This window comes from Mandrillus leucophaeus, unplaced genomic scaffold, assembly GCF_000951045.1.
Source record: "Mandrillus leucophaeus isolate KB7577 unplaced genomic scaffold, Mleu.le_1.0 Scaffold1451, whole genome shotgun sequence".
Classification (NCBI taxonomy): Eukaryota; Metazoa; Chordata; class Mammalia; order Primates; family Cercopithecidae; genus Mandrillus; species Mandrillus leucophaeus.
In genome coordinates, this window is record NW_012101423.1 from 1,044,839 (window position 1) to 1,058,777 (window position 13,939).

The following is a 13,939-nucleotide window of genomic DNA, read 5'->3' on the forward strand; positions in this document are numbered from 1 at the left end:
CTACTCAGGAGGCTGAGGCAGGAGAATGGCGTGAACCCGGGAGGTGGAGCTTGCAGTGAGCCGAGATCGCGCCACGGCACTCCAGCCTGGGAGACAAAGCGAGACTCCGTCTCAAAAAAAAATAAAATAAAATAAAATAAAAATAAAAAATAAAATGAATTGAATACCTATGAAGCCTAAAGCACTGTTGAAAGGGCACTAGAGTCAAAACTAGCTAAACAAAACCGTGCCCTTACTATAATTATATTTTATTATTTAATCTTCAGAATAACTTAGGAGATAGTTACTATATTTAGTGAATTTTTGTCTGTCCGTTAAAGTGGGGAAAGAGGGTTAGAGGTTTCCCCAAAACCACAATGTCTATTATAACATATAGGTTCAGACAACCCAAGTATTATTGTAAGCTCTGTGAAATACAACCAATATATTTTTATAACCTAATGTAACCCCTACCCTATCATCGATAGGGAAGATGGTGGGCCTTTCTCTTGTAGCCAGTAAGGTATAGCATATACATCTTTTTTTTTCCTTACCATATGAATTGTGCATGAAGACTTGAAAACTCCAGTTTGTGACTTTAAAAAGAAAAACTTCCAATGACACTGAGGAGGATATTTTGGATTTATGAGATGGATTCTGCATTTGTATTTATGTGTATTGTATTGTTTTATTTTTACTATTTACCAGTTTGAAGGAAAAAGTAGAAAATCAAACCAACTTCTATAAAGTAAAATGCTCCTGGTTTTCATATACTGCTCCTCAAAGTCAAATGGAAAATACAATAAACTCAGCAAGGAAACACCATCTGTATAGAAATGTCCAAACAACTGGTGAGAGGCTTTACCTAAAGCTTTTAAAATAGATGACATTTAAGGAAAGTAGAGGTTGTAACAAGTATCTATTACAAGTCTCAGAAAACTCAAGTGATAACGCTAGCACAGGTGACGTATGTCCTCCAATGGCGTCACTGAAAAATTTTCATTCTGATTTCTGCTTTAACCTCATTAGCATAATAGCTTTAAAAGCAAGACTATAAAATGACTAACAGCCAGACATATTTAATTAGAAAAAGTGATTTCCAAATGCAAATGGTCTGTTTCCACCACCATAATAGGCAGCCTCTAAGATGATCCTGCCTCCTTGTGTTCATTCCCTTGTGCAATCCCCTCCCCTTGAATTGCTGGACCTAGTGACTTACTTCTAATGAATAGAATATGGCAAAAGTAGCAGTATATCACTTCCACAATTAGTTACTGAAAGACTATGACTTCCTCCCCTCTCTCTCTTGATCTCTCTATCTGCCCCCCACTTCAGGGAAGCCAGATCTCACCTGAGCTGGCCCCACACAGAGGCCCACATGGCAAGAAACTGATAGCTCCAACAAATAGCCAGCAAGAATCTGAGCCATGACAATGGCAAAGTGAATGAGTTTGGAAGCAGGTTTTCCCCAAATTGAGCCTTGAGATAATGAGATTTTGGATGGATGAAAATCATTTGCATTTCACAAGTCTTTCTCTACAGAAAGTCAGTCTCAGCCAAGACTTTCCTTTCTTTAAAGAAAATTTAAGGCACAAAGCCTTGGGGATTCAAGTGTAAACATTCCTAATCTAACAAACCAAAACATAGTTAATAAGCTCTTGTTTATCTTTTGGAAATTATAAGTTTAATTAAGTGATTGTATAACAACATAACATTTTCCAATAGTATGTAGTGACCAAAATCAGTACATTGATATAATAATTTTCAATATTCTACTTTGGCAAAACATGTCAGCAAACTACACACAGTATACCTCTTTACTGACATAATTTTTGCAATTCCAGCTCCTTTGCATTTATCTAGGTTTGCAATCCCCGCAGGCATGGACTAGAGTAAAATTTAATAACTATATAATGTGCTATATTTGATGAGCAAAGAGAAAAAATAATATTCATATTTCTCTATTAGGAATGCTAAATCCAGAAGCCCATAAAGTCATATCCAGTAGTTATTGTGTAGTGTTTCCACACATCCCTGAAGCTGTGTCTACCTTTTGGGAAAAAAAAAATGCCTATGGCAATTTCTAGGAATACACCTGTGCAGGGAAAATTTAACACTAGGAAAAAAAAGTATAAAAATTTCTCAAACTGAATTTTAAAATCCTTAAGGACATGTTTTTTTCAACTTTCAATGTTGTCTTAAAAATGCATAGAAACATCTTATTTTTAAGAGATAAGATGTCAGATAACAAGTAAGGATCCATATTCTCCCAAATACGTGAACACACCTGACACAGACATAACTGAAACTACAACTCTGAGTAAGAACCTCAGGGAAGGGCCAGGCATGGTGGCTCACACCTGTAATCCCACTTTTTGGGAGGCAGAGGCAGGCAGATCATGAGGTCAGGAGTTTGAGACCAGTCTGGCCAATATAGTGAAACCCCATCTCTACTAAAGATTAAAAAATTAGCCAGGCGTGGTGGCGGGTGCCTCTAATCCCAGCTACTTGGGAGGCTGAGACAGGAGAATCACTTGAACCCCGGAGGCGGAGGCTGCAGTGAGCCAAGATTGCGCCATTGCACTCCAGCCTGGGCAACAGGGCGAGACTCTGTCTCAAAAAAAAAAAAAAAAAAAAAGGATCTCAGGAAAAAAAAACTATTCTGTGCAATTTTCAACCATTTCACAAAATTTTTATTTTTATTGTCTAGAATGATGAAGGCAGTGGCTCTTAATTATTTTACTATTTTTCGAAATTACTTTATTCACAAAAAGAGATGGGATATGATAGGATTGCAAGAATCAAGAGTTTTCTCTTTTTATTGTTATATTTATTTATTTATTTATTTATTTGAGACAGAGTTTCACACTTGTTGCCCAGGCTAAGTGGAATGGTGCAATCTCAGCTCACTGAACCTCTGCCTCCCGGGTTCAAGCGATTCTCCTGCCTCAGCCTCCCCAGCAGCTGGGATTACAGGCATGCACCACCATGCCTAGCTAATTTTTGTATTTTTAGTGGAGACGGGGTTTCTCCATGTTGGTCAGACTGGTTTTAAACTCCTGACATCAGGTGATCTGCCCACCTTGGCCTCCCAAAGTGCTGGGATTACAGGCATGAATCACCGCGTCAGGCCAAAAATCAAGTTTTCTAGTCAAAGAACTTGCAATGCAGCACACCTGTTTCTGAATCCATTTATTACCAAAATCCATCCAAACTTTTACCCAGCCATTAATTCGCTCAGTGTCCTGGGTCAGAGGAAGAAATGTCGCCTCTTTCTTTAAACTCCAGCCTTATGTATTTATTTATGATCCTGTCTCCCTGATCAACTTATCAGTTAGTGTTTCTCCACTCTTCCAAAACTTATCTCTTTCTGTGAAAAGTATAAAGTGTTATACATTTTTCAATTTTTTAAATTCAAGTAACATTAAATATGACAAAAACAAATTCTAGGACTATAAAAAATACTGTTTTAATTTCAAACCACTAACCTACCTCTAAGACTCATACGTTGTCTTGTGAAAATATACCCTCGTCTCAACCCCACATTGAATATCACTGTGCTAAGACCTTTCTTGGCTATCCCCCACCTCATATAGCTTTAAGATTCTTACTCTCTATCAAGTTTTTCCCTCAATCTACCAATCTCTTATGGCTCCCTCACTCCTCTACCAAATATTTCCTAGATACTGCTTTTTCCACAGACTCTAACACCTGTCCTCTCTTTGACCTTCCACTCAAAATAATAGCCAGCCAAAGATGTCCATGCTCAAATCTCTGGAACCAGTGAATACAATAGGAAAAAAGAAATTAAGATGGTAGATAAAATAAGGTCTTCTATTCACCTGGTCTGAAATTATGGAGAATGTTCTGAGTTATCCAGGTGTGCCCAATGTATATACAATGATCATTAACAGTAGCAGAGGGAAACAGAAGAGAGAACAAGGGAGATGGTAGTGTGAGGAAAACTCAGCCCAATGCTACTGGCTTGAAAATAGAGGAAGAAGGCTGTGATCCAAGGAATGTAGGCAGATTTCTACAATCCAAGGAATGTAGAAAAAGCATGCCAATATCTTAATTTTAGCCCAGTAACACTCATTTCAAACTTCTGACATCCAGAGCTTTTTTGTTGTTGTTGTTGTTGTTGTTGTTGTTTTTGTTTGTTTGTTTTCTGAGTAAAGAATATCTTTAATAGTGACTGGAAAGAGAAGTAATATCTGCTGTCTCTTCTGCCACCATCAAGCTCATGGTAGGACCATATTAACTTATACCAACAGAGGCTTCTAAAAGCCATTTGGATTTGCCACAGCACGGAGGAAGGCATGGGAAAAGAAGAGGCAGGACTCTATGACCTATGATGGAGTATAGAGGCTGGTGGCTGGAAAAAAAAGAAAAAAAACAAGAACAATAGAAATGAGGCCATCCTCCTTATAATGCCACGCCAAGCAGAAGTCCTCTGAAAATTCCTCTAGTCATTAGAACGTTCTTCTTCACAAATGATACCACCTCCTCAACTTTGCTCTTGACCTCAGTAGGTATCTGATTGTTCTTATGGATCTTCAGCTCTTTGGCTTTCTTCATGTCCTCCTCCAGTTGTTGCCAGTCATCTTTGATGTACTCAGTATGACTTGCAAGCCAAAGGAGAAAAAGTTCACCCCTTACAGCTGTTGCAGCCAATTTTCAACCTTTTGGAATACGAAACTCATGCACCATCCAGTGAAGCTTCCAATTAACAGCTGGGTTGCCACGCGATACTTTTTAGCCATAGATCCAGATTCCTGTCCAAACAGCTTACCCCCATGGCTGATTTTGAGCAAATTCTGCAAGATCCAATGACTCAAAATTTCCCTCAAAGTGTCCTTGACTGGACATGGCCATTTCAGTGAGCTCATCTCCCAAAGACACATGCAGAGGATCCACGCTGTAGGATGCAGAGTGGTGTGTAGTTGCCATGCCAGGTGGCTTTTGGCATGTGAGGGCCCAGAACTCAATATTAAAATTTTGTATTTTTAAGTCATTAACCTTGTGGTAATATGTTATAGTAGAAAATAGAAAATGAATACATACATCCTCTGCAAACTTCATCACTGTAGCCAATTTACACAGGAGAGTACTCCTGAGTTAGACAAATTTTTATTTGAATATCTTTGCTGTAGTGACTAGGTAAGTGGCTCTGGAAAAGTCATCAAACAGAGCCATAGTTTTCTCATATATAAAATGCCCCTAGTACGTAGCACAAATTCAAAAAAGATTATTTCAAGTGATTTCACACTGCAAAAAAATAGACTTCAATACAATAGTCTACCCAAGATAAAAAATATAAACAATAACAAAAGCAAGCCCCAACAAAGAGGAATAGAATTAGTGTCTGGAATTGTTACAACATATTACCAAAATTTTCCAGTTTATAACAAAAAAAAATGAGATATTTTTTAAAAAGTGTGACTCATATACATGCAAAAAAAAAAAAAAAGCAGGCAACAAAAACTGCCTGTGAGATGGACCAGATGTCAGCTATAACAAAGTCTTAAAAGTATCTATTATAAATATATTCAAAGAACTAAGGAAACTATGCTTAAAGAAGTAAAAAAAAGGATGCAATGACAATGTCTAATTAAATAGAGACTATCATAAGTTATTTAAAAAAACAAGAACCAAAATTAATTCTGGAGTTGAAAAGATAAACAAAATGAACAGTTTACTAGAAGGGCTCAACTGTAAGTTTGAACTGGCAGAAGAAATACTAAGTGGATCAATAATGACTACAAAACCCAAAGAACAGGGAGAAAATAGAACAACAATAAAAACAAAAGTGAACAGAGCCTCAGAGAAATGTGAGATACCTTTAAGTGAGTGTACCAACATACATATAAAAAGGGTTCCAGAAAAAGTGGAGAAAGATAAAGGAGAAAAAAAAATATTTAAAGCAATAATGGTTGAAAACTTTCCAAATTTGCTGAAAAACTTTTATCTACATATGCAAGAATGAACTCCAAGTAAGATAAACACAAAAAGATTAAGGTTTAGCATAGTAAAACTGATTACATTGGAATAAAGAAAAAATCTTGAAAACAGCAAGTGAAAAACCACTGATCACATAAAAAGAAAACCACAATAAGATACAGAAGTATCCCTTATGAAAAACAAAAGAGGCCAAAAAACAGTTGAATGACATATTCAACATGCTGGAGGGAAAAAAAGTTGTTAGCCAAGAATATTATGTCCAGCAAAAATATTTTTCAAAATTAAAGGCAAAATAAAGATATTCTCAGATAAACAAACATTACAGAAAGGCAAATCAAAACCACATGAGATATCATTTTATGCTCACTGAGATAGCTATATAAAAAGAACAATAATGATAACAAGCCTCAGTTAGTATGTGGAAGCTTCATACATTGCTAGTAGGAATGTGAAATAGTGGCCTCCTGCCTTCAACAACTAGAACACAAAATAAAATATATGAATCAACTGTTATCAGACATTGTATAAATGTCAATATAGGAGTATCATATTCCAGAAAATTAAAATCAAAGAGATGAACCAAATTGCCCACGTTACCGTCCAGTGGTAGTCTCTAGGCTGCAGAACAGGGAGGGGGAAATTCAGCAAAGAATAAGAAAACAGGGATCAGAGTTTGGGAAGGCTGAAGCAGGTAGACTTACTGGGACAGAGCACTGAAAAGGAGAAAAGTGGGTTGAGAAATAAATCTGTGGAGGGATTCCCTCCAGTCTTCAGCTAAGTTCTGATGTGCACATATCTGAGAAAAAAATATCTAAGGCTGGAGAAAGACTCACTGGAAAACACAGAACAAACAAATCCTGGAACTTACACAACACTGAGAACAGCACATACCCCATAAACTGTTGTGGAAAGCCTGCCTGGTAAAAGAGAGAAGAACATTAAAACAACTACTCTAAATATGTTTTTGTATATCCCAGAAGAACGACCATGTTAAGAAAAGAAACAGAAAGTAAACAAAATATTCAGGTATAACTTATAGATGAAAAATACGATATCTGAAATTTTAAAATGACATGATGGGATTAACAGCAGATTAGATGTTGCAAAACAAAAGATCAGTGTACTCAAAGTTACAGCAATAGAAACTGTTGAAAATGAAAAAGAGAAAAAAGTGGAAAATAAGTAAACAGATAAATTTTCTTTGTAAAAATATCAAGAGATCAAACACATATAAATGGAATCTCAGCTACAAAGAATATAACAGCAAAGGCAAAAATAATATTTGAAGAAGTAATGGCCATTTTTCCAAATTTGATCACACTTAACTAAAACATTCAAGAAGCCCCAAGTCCCATAAATATTATAAAACTACATCAAGGCTTATCATAATAAAATGACTCAATACTAGTGATAAGGAAACATGCTTAAGAGCATTCAGTGATAATACATATTAGAGAAACAAAGGTAAAAAGAAGTACTGCAGATTTCTCATCAGAAACCATGCAAGTCAAAGTATAATTAAGTAATATCTCTAAAGTATTGAGACTAAAAGTCAACTATCAACCTAGAATTCTATACTAAGGATTTTTTATTCAGTAAGACAAAATTAAAACATTTGAAGGCAAAACAAAAAGTAGAAGAAAATTTGTCTCAGTAGATAAGCCCCACAAGTGATGTTAAATGAAATTCTTTAGGCAGAAGGAAAAATACAGATGAAAATATGGATTAATACAAAGGAATAAAGAAGGCCATAAACAGTTTTTATATTGATAAATATAGAAGTTAATTTTTCTCATTTTATTTCTTGAAAGATAATTCACTAAGCAAAAATAACGATGTATTTTGAGTTTAAGAATAGATATAGAAATAAAATATATGATAACAATAGAACCAAAAGTGAGGGAGAAATAGAAATTTACTACCATAAACTTCTTACATCATATGTGATGCAGTATAATATTCTTGGAAAGTGAGCAATAACAATGTAAAGAAGTATATTTTAAACCCTAGATTCATAAAATCATTGTCATAGCTAGTAAGCCAAAAATAGAGATAAAATGGAATGCTAAAACTTCAATTAATCTAAAATAAGAATAAACGCACACATGTTATATTATATTTAACAAAATGACAAGTTAATTTAGTGAAGAAATAATATTTCTTTCAGTAAAATGTTCTCAAATGACTGGGGTATTCTTATATAAAAAGAACATTCACCCTTATATCAAAACATATACAAAAATAAGGTCCAAATTAGTCATATATCTAATATGGGGCAAAAACTATAAAACTTTTAGAAAAATGTTTGTGACCGTGGAGGAGGTAAAATATTTTTGATAGAACACAAAGAGTATAAACCATAAAAGAAGAAATTATTAACTGCACTGTTAAAATTCAAAATGTTTCATCTTCCAAAGACATTCAGCAGAATTGAAATTTCAGATACATATTGAGAGAAAATATTTATTATACATATATATGATAAATCACTTGTGTCCAGAATTTATAAATAACTTTTACGACTCTGTAATGAGAAGATAAACAACCTGAAATCCAAATGGACATAGATGTGTAAGATATTTCACCAAAAAAGATACTAAAATGTCAGATAAGTACATTAAAATGTTCAACATTATTAGTCATTAGGAAAATGCAAATTAAAACCACAAAGAGTTGCCATGATACACCCACTGGAATAGCTAAAAGTAAAAAGACTGACAACACTATTTTGGTGAAGATGTGGAGGAATTAGAACTCTCATACATTGTTGGTGGAACTGCAAAACTGTACAGCCACTTTGGAAAATAGTCAATTTCTTATACAGTAATTGACAAGGGTAAACATACACTTATGACCCATAATCTCACCTCTAGATAATTCCTAAAGAGAATTGAAAATACATGTCCACACAAAGACTTGTACAAGAATGTTCACAGCAGTATTATTCAAAATAGTTACAAATTAGAAACAATCCAAATGTCTATCAATAGGTAAATGGATAAGCAAGTTGAGATATATCTATGTCATGGAATACTACTCAGCAATAAAGAGAAAATTAGTAATATGCCCAACAACATAAGGGAATCTCAAAAGTACTTTGTCAATTGAAAGAAATCAGACACAAGAGATTACATTCTGTATGATTCCTTCTATATGAAATTCTAGAAAAAGTCAAAATGTAATGCCATGGTTGCCTGTTTCCAGGGGTTGCGGAGGAGAGACTGCAAAGGGGCACTAAGGGGCACTTAGAAACAATGTGCAAGTGTTCCACAACATGATTGCCTTGGTGCTTAAGCCAAAGCATGATTGCTTTGGTGCTTATGTCACTGTATACACTGTATAGAGTTATCAAAATGCATCAAATAAACACATAAAATTGGTGAATTTAATAAAGCTAATTTGAAGACCACAGATAAATTCCTAAGTCCTTTCCCCAGCATATTAAACTGGAATCTGAAGAAGGTGGAGCTCAAAAGCTAAAGTTTTTAAAATATCCCCAGTTTTATGATGTAGACAGATAAGCGGCTATGGAGAGGGTCTGACTTCAGGAACAACTCAATCATCAGACCTCATTCTGGTAATTAGCAAGAGATAGTTCATTGGTAGGCCCCAGGCAACTCTAGACTTGGAGATAGCTAAGGCTGACCTTGAGTTATGCTTAAATGCTCCTACTTTGCATTTTGATTAATCAGAAAACTGGAACATGACTATGTTTTCAGAGGGCAGGTCAATAGGCTAATTTGGGCAGCAGGAGAAGACACCAACACAGGAAATAAACAGAACTTCTAATAGTTTTGTACTGCTCCTACTACTATTAACTAATCTCAAATGTATCTGTAGTTTAAGACAAAAACCTTGAAGGCAAGTAAATTTCAAGAAATAAAAAAACAGAGTTGAATTGGTAGAGTCACAGGCAATAGAGTTAAACTTTCATTTTGTCTTCCCTTTCAAATATGCCCTATAAGCAGTTCATGCATAGTGAATGCCACATGAGTGCAAATCCCTGATCTAGGCATCATAAGGTAGTGGTTCTGAAAGCTAACTCATCAGAGGGGGGAAAATAAAGAAAGAAGATCCAAAGTCCTGACCAAGAAATTGTACTGATGGTCTAAGGTGAGATCAAGGAATCTATTTTTAAGTGTGTCTGCTGATTCTGATTTAAACCCAGGTAAGAACTGCCACAGGTGCTACAAGAACATATTAAGATAAATTCCATATTATCTCTGATCAGCATCAAAGACAAAATGAACTGAATCATAATGACATTCTTTTCCATCTATTCAAGTTGGGTAGTGCCATACAGAGGCAGGCAGCACCAGATATCCTTTTCCTCAATGTTTTAATACCCTAAAGGCAGGTAAAGACCATGAAAGTGGAATCTTTCGTGTTTCAGATGTCCAGTATCTGAAACATGAGACTATAGGTGTTAGAATATAAGAAGGGTTTATAATTACCAACTTTAAGGTAAATCAGCCACCTCAGTTATTATGAAAATCCTGAGCAATTCTGTGCCAGAGATCTATACTCACAATAACTGTTGATATCTCACAAATAATATTTATTCTCTAGAGTATTCTAAACAAAATTCCTTCTCCTCCCCAAGCAACATTTCTCAGTCTTTTTCTAGCAGTGTAATTTTCCACAAAGCTCTCATTAATCTGCCTGTAGAGCAGGAGTGTTTTAAGAAAGGTATAGCCTGTCTACAGGTTTGTAATCATTTCCTGCCCTTGGGAGCTGAGAAAAGGCCAAGTCATATATCTGTAAGTCATGACCATTATGCATCAGAAAATGCTTATCTGCCTTGCTCGCCTTCTGATTATAATCCATTTTTGGAGATGTCACACTTCAATGAAAGTCCATATTCTCTTTAAAATAAAACCTTTGCAGTTTTTCCTGAAGGCTGCAAACTTTAGATTCTTCCCCATTTTTTTCCCATAGTGGAAAGATGAAAGCTAAAATAACCCATATTTTATTTTTAAAAAGCATATGAAACATAACACCATGCTATATAATCTTATATTTCAAGGATATAGAGGTCACTTTTCCAAATATGTGTTCTGAAAGAAAAAGATTCCAAAAGGTACACAGTAAAAACCAAGTACTTCATTTGCTTTTAAATGAAACTGTAATCTTCTTTCCAAATAAAGCTATTGCCATTTCAACCATTTTTTACGTGTGTGTTTGATGTGTTTGTTGTGTTTCAACTAAAAAAGCATGGCATTTAAAATTTTCTTAGACCAACTTTTAGCTAAAGGGCCGGAGGTGGTGTTTCCCTGCAGTGAGGAGTGATAGAAAGTTGGCCTAATGAGTGAGAAGATCACAGAGCTGCGAGAAACAATAGATAAAACAGTACACACTAGTAAGGGACAAGGAACTGAAATGTAAGAACGGTAAAAAAAAAAAAAAAAAAAAAAAAAAAAAAAAATGTAGTCATAATCCAGTGAAAAAGGCTAGCAAATATATAAATAAATGTGGTACACCTAGTATGTCTGCTCAGAGACTCCTAACAAAGCAGAATGTAAATTTACAATAAAGTCTTCCCAAGATGAGGAAACCAGGGTGGAGGCTCAGGATCGTGCCAACACTAGGCAAAGGACTAAAGACAGGAGGCTCTCACTCAACCTGAAAGAACAGTGTGTCTTTAGGGGAGCTAAGGTACCCCCAAGGGACTTACTAGTGAGACCCAGTGATGACTCATCAGGCAAGCAGGCATTTTGGGATTAGACAAATACAACAACCCAAATGGGTTGTTGTTCCAATTTTACAGATGAATTGTAGAGATACAGGCTGATTGAAGAGCATCAACCCTTACCAAACCAGGTAAAATTTACTGATTCTAGACTATCACAGGGAAATCAGGGGTCACACAGTGAAGCTACCTGCTCTCTCTACTACCCACCAAGCACTTTGACGTAGTTATTAAAATGTTATCATGACAAAACACGATGCTAGGCATGAAGGAAAATAAACAACTGTGCAAAACTTGGTTCCTACAGTTGAGGCAGTTACAATTCAATACCTATATATATATATATATATGATAATATGGTGCAGTAGTAAGTTTGAATATTGACTTCACCACTTATTAAACTTAGGAATTTGGAGTAATTATTGAACTTCTCTGCTTTTCAAGTCAACCTTTCAGGGTTGTTGGAACTAGAGACAACATACATCAATAGCCTAGTACCTACCAAACCCTCAATAAATAGTAGCTGATTTTTGTATTCATACACATAAATTATTCTCAGTTTTAATTTCTTCAGATAAAAAAATTAAGAATTAGAACAGATTCATCAGTTAACTATTAGAATTTTAATAATTGTAACTTAGAATTTTAGAGAAATAGCACTCATTCCAAGTTGGCTTCTACATAAATACAGTTCTATAGATAAAGCCTGGTGTGAAAAGAGAATGATATTGTAAAGTCTCATGTTAAGATAAAGAAATGAGCTCGAAAAGAGGTTAAATGAATTATCCTTTAATGAATCATCATAGGAAATACTTAAAACTAAGCACAAAATAAAAGAATGCAAACAAAGAGTAACTAGAAATGTAAAATAATTTTCTCATGGGAGATACTTTAGCTGATTTTCCCAAAGAAGGTGACTCTAAACAATGAAATGAATCTCTGAAAGAGAGGGCAAGTTAAAAGGAAACTAAGATTAATGCCAATATCTCTTAAACAAAATAATCATGGTAAAGCTAGAACTCTTATCTCATGTTTTGTTTTGTTTTTCCATTACTCCACAAACTTACTAATTAATAGCACAGATTCTGATGTTGCAGTCCCTAAGTTCAAATCCCAGCACTGACACTGCAGCACTTTTTGATAAGTTACTGTATTCTATAAATCGAGAGGGGAATAATATTACTACCTATCTTATCACATTGTTGTGATAATTAACTGAGTTATGTGCAAAGTTCTTAGAACAGTGCTTATATATAGTAAGTCCTAAACAGGTATTATCAGATGCAGGTGCATCATCAGCATCACAATCATTATTAAAATTATTATTATAAATATAGTGCACATAATTCAGAGAAGCATCTTAAATAAAGCTTTCATAGAGCCAATAAGAAATTATTCTTTTCCACGATGATTAACTTGATTGTGATTAGTTAATTTGCTTGGTGGAGAATACTATGCCAATTTGTTCAAAGTCAAAGTTTGAGTCTCCCCTGGGTCTGCTGGCTATATTCCATAACCACAGATTTATCCTAATATTGACCAGCTTATTCTATGAATTCTGGTTTTAACAAAGCGGCTGGTGAGAAAATTGATCAGACCCAATTCATGAACAATATTAGACAAATCTATAAATACATCCTTATTGATCTTAGATTAGCCATATTTTCTTAATATATTATAAATTCTAGGACTGGAAAAATGTTTAAAGATGACCTGGAGCCAAATATTTTATTTTTATAGAAAAAAATAGGCTACAAGACAAAAAGCTACTAAGTAAATAAGATCACATAATTGCTCCGTGGCATAGCTAGAGCTCTTAGCCCATGTTTTGTTTGGTTTGGTTTTTTCATTACCCCACATTTATTAAATATATGATATTTTTATTCTCTATGAGAGCTTCCTTTTTTAGAAGTCTATTTTTCTATCAATATAGTTCATTATTCCATTCTAAGCAACTCATTCCAACTGATCAAATATGGAGCTTTGAAGGCCTTTGTAATGACTTTGTTATGAAAGAAATAGGGGGGCGGAGCAAGATGGCCAAATAGGAACAGCTCCAGTCTCCAACTCCCAGCACGAGCCACACAGAAGACCGGTGATTTCCGCATTTTCAACTGAGGTAATGGGTTAATCTCACTAGGGAGTGCCGGACAATCGGTGCTGGTCAGCTGCTGCAGCCCGACCAGCGAGAGCTGAAGCAGGGTGAGGCATCGCCTCACCTGGGAAGCGCAAGGGGAAAGGGAATCCCTTTTCCTAGCCAGGGGAACTGAGACACACAACACCTGGAAAATCGGGTAACTCCCACCCCAA

The 13,939-nt window shown here is 35.3% G+C and overlaps 1 protein-coding gene and 1 pseudogene across 1 annotated transcript in view; both read right to left on the minus strand.

Annotated features, from left to right (window-relative positions):
* The window catches only part of GRM1 (glutamate receptor, metabotropic 1), a 285,034-nt gene that overhangs the window by 265,415 nt on the left and 5,680 nt on the right, over positions 1–13,939 (minus strand). The gene's annotated exons all lie outside the window — the stretch shown is intronic.
* LOC105535379 lies at positions 4,405–5,185 on the minus strand (annotated as a pseudogene).